General features: G+C 49.0%; 1 pseudogene; it reads right to left on the bottom strand.

Annotated features, from left to right (window-relative positions):
- Positions 1-3,519: 3,519 nt before the first annotated feature.
- On the bottom strand, positions 3,520-4,717 carry LOC122213355 (annotated as a pseudogene).
- Positions 4,718-5,560: the final 843 nt, after the last annotated feature.

Genomic DNA, 5,560 nt, shown 5'->3' with positions numbered 1-5,560 from the left:
TACTGGAAGTGTGTACCTTTTGACCACCTGTACCCATTTTCCCTATCACTCACCCTTCAGCCTCTGGCAAGCATCCATCAGTTCTCTGGATCTAGGAATTTTTTTTCTTTTTTTTTTTTTTTGTTTGTTTTGTTTTAGGTTCCTCATATAAGTGAGACCAAACAGTATTTGTCTTTCTCTGACTTATTGCAATTAGCACAATGCCCTGGAGTCATCCATCTTGGTGCAAACGGCAGGTTTTCCTTTTTTTTTTTTTTTAAGAGGTGGGGAGAGGTAGAGGGGGAGAGAGAATCTCAAGCAGGCTCCACACTCAGCGCAGAGCCTGACGCGGGGCTCGATCCCACAACCCTGGGATTATGACCTGAGCCAAAATCAAGAGTCAGACGCTTAACCAACTGAGCCACCCAGGCTGCCCTGGGGTAGAATTTCCTTCTTTTTCATGACCAAATAAGTCACCCATCTTGAAAAAACGTGACACAGTTACTAATGGACCCACCAGATGAGGAATTAGGGAACCCTCAGCATGAAGTTCCCCTTTTAGAAACCTCTGGATAATCTAAATAATGGGCCACTTGAGTGACCCCACTTTCCCCTTCCAACTCCCTAATTCTTGCTCTTATGCTTTAAATTAGCCAATACAGGGGCACCTGGGTGACTCAGTGGGTTAAGCGTCCAACTTCGGCTCAGGTCATGATCTCACGGTTCAGGGATTTGAGCCCCACATCGGGCTCCATGCTGACAGCCCAGAGCCTGGAGCCTGCTTCGGATTCTGTGTCTCCCTCTCGCTCTGCCCCTCCCCCACTCGCACTCTGTCTCTGTCTCTCAAAGATAAATAAATGTAAAAAAAAAAAAATTCTAAATTAGCCAATAGAGAGTGAGCCCCCCAAACCCAAGGCACCTCATCCATGGACCCTAGTAAACACAGAGCCTGAAGTCTACGTTCTCTGTCTCCCTATAACCTTGCTGCGTGGCCCCCAGGTGTGCTGTGTACCCTCCAGAAATATGCAGAAGAGTCTTATTTGTTTCAAAGTTCCTCAATAGTTGTTGCTAAGGTGTACCTTGTAATTGTAGCAAGAACCATGAGGGCTGTTCCACCACAACACTGACTCCTGTCGAGGGGGAAATGTCTGTGGCCACCCTCACAAATAGCACAGGCTCAGGTGAGTGCCTTAGGCATTCCTAGCCAGAGCATCACCAACAGTGGGCTGAGACCAGCACACAGGTCTGCCAAGACCTTTGTTTTCAAATGACCTCAAGTAGCCACCGTTAATGTGCTAGAGAGACGTGAGCACATCAAGGAATGCAAACATTCTGTCTGGGAAAGAACTTTGGGCGTGGTTACTGACTCAAAGCAAATAGCCTACTAAGAGTTCTAGAGAGTTCCTTCGAAATCAAGGGCCCCCGCCTGTGCCTTTTGGCACTAATTTGCATCAGAGGAATCAAAATCTATGACAGCTGCAGAGTTCCTCAGAAGGGTATCTCCTTGATCTCAGTTGATCTCAGCTCAGGTCACGATCTCATGGTTCGTGAGATCAAGCCCCGAGTTGGGCTCTGCACTGACAGTGTGGAGCCTGCCTGAGATTCTCTCTCTCCCTCTCTCTCTCTGCCTCTCTCTCTCTCTCTCAAAATAAATAAACATTAAAAAAATGTTATGGGTTGCCTCATGTCTCCTCCCCAAATTCATATCTTAAAAATAGGATTGTTGCAGATATAATAGTTAAGATGATGTCATTCTGGAGTAGGGTGGGTTCCTACTCCAAGAGAACTGGTGCCTTTATAAAAAGGGGGTGTTTGGAGACAGCCATGCACACCAGGAGGATGCCATGTAATGACGAAGACATGATCTACAAGTTAAGGGACACCAAAGATGGCCAGCAAAGCACCAGCTTCTCCCCAGCTAGAAGAGAGGCTTGGGACAGATTTTCCCTCACAGCCTCAGCAGGAGCCAATCTGCCAACACCTTGATTTTGGACTTTGGGCCTCCAGAACGGTGGGAGAACAAATTTCTGTGTAAGCCACCTCATTTGTGGTTGTTTGGTTGGTTGGTTTTGGTCTTTTTATTTGTTTGTTTGTTTTTACAGAATCCCCAGGAAACTAATACAGCCCATACGCTGTTCATCCTGACCAATATAGGAACTGGTACCAGAAGTGAGATGTTGCCATCCCACAAATGAAGAACCAGTTGAATGAGCTGCCTGGTCCGGTGGTTAAGGACACAAATTTTGCAGGCTGGGAAAGCTGGTAACCCTTGTTATGCCAAAGAACCTCGTCCAGAAATACCGCCATGGGTGACAACCTGACAGGTAGATCATATGTCTCCTGAGCCTGTGTTTGCAGGATTGGAAAGAGCTAGAATGTCACTGTGAGTTGGCTGCTGCTTGCCGCTTGCAGCAAGGAATCACAAGAAAGAGATGATCTTGGAGGAGAATTGGCCACGTTTCAAAGTCAGAAACATCACAAGGTTAGAAGAGCCAACAGCTTCCTGTTCCTTCAAAACCGTGTAAATAAGGATCTTGCCTCCCACCTAAGGCTATTGTTTCGGGTGACCATTAACAGGGAGTGACAAAAGTGTAGGTAGTTCAAGGAAGCAAATATTGCAAATTAAATAAACACAAGAGCTCTGGCTAGAAAAGCCCATCGGATCTGGTGCCTAGCAATGGAACTCACTGGAAACAACAAGACCAGATGTCTACTCTAAGCTTTTTGAAGGAACTACGTTGTTAAAGAAACAAAGAGTGCAGTCTGCAAAATCTTATAACTCTTGAGCCTTTGCAATCAGGTCTTTTTATTATAGTTGCTTAACCTGAATCTTAACCAAAGTGGGGCTTGTGTTCTGGTCTCTCTCATCAGCAGAGCACTTCCTTTTTTTAGGCACTTCCTTTTTTGAAAATTTTTATTTGAGAGAGAGAGAGAGTGAGCTCAGGGGAGAGGGGCAGAGGGAGAGAGGGACAGAAGATCTGAAGCAGGCTCTGTGCTGACAGTAGAGAGCCTGATGTGGGGCTCAAACTCATGAACTGTGCAGTCATGACTAAAGCCGAAGTCAGATGCTTAACCAACTGAGCCACCCAGGCACCCTGAGAGACAGAGAGAGAGAAAGAGAGAGAGAGAGAGAGAGACAGAGAGAGAATTTAAGCAGACTCTACAGTCAACGCAGAGCTGGATGCGAGGCTCGATTCCACGACCCTGGGATCATGACCTGAACCGAAATCAAGAGTCGGACACTCAATGGACTGAGCCACCCAGATGCCCCAGAGAGCACTCTCTTTTAGCTGTGATGTGTTCTTCAGGCTGCAGTGTGAGCACCACATGGTCAGGGGTTTTGTTTGTTCCCTGCTGGACCCTCAGCCCTTCAAAGAGTGTCTGCAATGTAATAGATGTCCAATAAATAGCTGTTGGAAGGATGATGTAATAAACAGAACCAAGAGTGAAGTGAAAGAAATATCTAAGATTGGAACTATACAGGGCCATTTAGTACAGATGGGCCCCAGATTTGGACACTGAAACATCCCAATGTTACGGTCACTGAATAAACACTGGCTTCCTACCAATGAGGGCCCCCAAGGCGCCCGTCCTGTCACTGTTGTGTAGGCTGTACATGAAGGGGTTCAGCATGGGAGTGACCACCACATACATCACTGCAGCGGCCGTGTCCTTCTGGGCCGTGTGGGAGGATGTAGGGCTGAAATAAACCCCGAAGAGTGTCCCGTAGGACAGGGACACCACAGAGAGGTGAGAGCCACAGGTGGAGAAAGCCTTCTGCTTGCCTCTCGTGGATGGGATCCTCAGCACGGAGGCAAAGATGCATGTGTAGGAGACCAAGATACCCACAAAGGGGGTGATGATGGGTAGGGTGCCCCTGGTGTACAACATTGCATTATTGAGAAAGGTGTCAGAGCAGGCCAGCTTCAGCAGAGGGCTGAGGTCACAAAAGAGATGGGGAACCCGGTTGTGGGTGCAGAACAAGAGGCGAGTCAGTAATACTGTGTGGGTCAGGGCGTTCCCGAAGGCTGCAGTCCAGGATGCAGCCACCAGGAGGCTACAGAGGTGTGGCGTCACAGACACGGCGTAGTGTAGTGCAGAGGGTGACAGATGGCCGCATAGCAGCCATAGGCCATGACCATCAGAAGGGAGCTATCGATGCCAGCAAACCAGATGAAGAAGAAGATCTGGGTCAGGCAGCCTGCGTTAAGGGATCCCTTTGTGTCCTGACGCGAGGTTGGCCAGCATCTTGGGAATGGTGGTGGAGGTGAAGCAAATGTACACAAAGGCCAGCTTAGCCAGGAAGAAATACGTGGGCGTGTGGAGTTGGGAGTTGGTGGCGATGGCCAGGACTATGAGCAGGTTCCCCAGTCCCATGACCAGGACATGCTCAGGAAGAGTATGAGGAGCAGCTGCTGTTGCTTGCGGTTCCCTGAGAGGCCCAGGAGCAGGAACTGAGAGACCCCGGTGAGAGTTGCCCCTTCCACCGCCATCTTGGAGCAATCAGAAAGGAAACCCAGGAGTTGTCCAGGGTCCTGACTCGGCCAGCCCTTGCACCGAGCCCTGGATCTCATGCCCTCTGGCTAGTTCCAGGCGTTCATCCATTCTTCCCATGCTCTCCCGCAACAGGACCCCCCGCCCACCCACCTTCTTTGCTGCATGATTTCCATCAGTGAATACACCGTTCATTCCCCATCATCCACCTGCAGATGGGTGGACTGCTGCCAAGCACCGGGCCCATTTCTCACCCTCACCCCCTACACCTCTATGCCCCAGGGCTTCATCTGGGTACAGTCACGAGCTCAGCCTGCACATGTGGGGATGTGGGCATTAACATTCCCTGGAGTGACTTATAGCCCGCAAAGGACAGGGCTTTTTGGGCGGCTCCCCTGGCTGCATCACTCCTGAGCGATGCAGTGCTGAGGTGTGCTTTCTCTGGGATCCCTAGGAACATCACCCTTCAGCTGCCCCGAAGTGGGAATCTACTCATCCATGCCTCCCTTTCCCAAACGTTCATTGGCTCTCCTGGGACTACCTCCTAACGAAACTATTTGCACTCAAGTCCTTGACTCAGAACCTGCTGTGGGGAGAATCCAAAGGAAGACTCAAGGATTCCAGAATTTCTTCCATCTTTGAGAGAATCCCTTCTTTGTCCCAAAGACAAGCTCTCCAGCTACTGCTCCCTTTCCCTGCTTCCCTGGACTGCCATACTTTTCAAAAACATTGCCTGTTCTTACACGTCAAGAGGAGCCATGACCCCCCACCACCCCTCCAAGACAGCCAGCATGTGCCGGCACAAGTGTCCATTGATAAAATCCGGAAATGTTTGGCACAGGCTAGAGCATACGCTTATAGTCCTTCTAAAGAATAGTAAAATTAATCAACAATACAAATCATAACATAAGCTCAATACTTCAATTCATTGCTGTTGAAGGTTGCAATGAGCTCTGATACATTGGCAACATCTGAGAAATATTTGCCAAACCTTTTGCCAGTTTGGCTATTGTCACTGCGAGCGGCATGGTCATGTGCTCATGAAATGCTCTGCACTGTAGGAGAGGTACCAGTGTGTCAGTATCCT

The sequence above is a fragment of the Panthera leo genome, chromosome A2 (assembly GCF_018350215.1).
Source record: "Panthera leo isolate Ple1 chromosome A2, P.leo_Ple1_pat1.1, whole genome shotgun sequence".
NCBI classification, from domain to species: domain Eukaryota; kingdom Metazoa; phylum Chordata; class Mammalia; order Carnivora; family Felidae; genus Panthera; species Panthera leo.
Note: the sequence above shows the minus strand (reverse complement) of the source record. Positions and strands in the feature narration are given on the sequence as shown.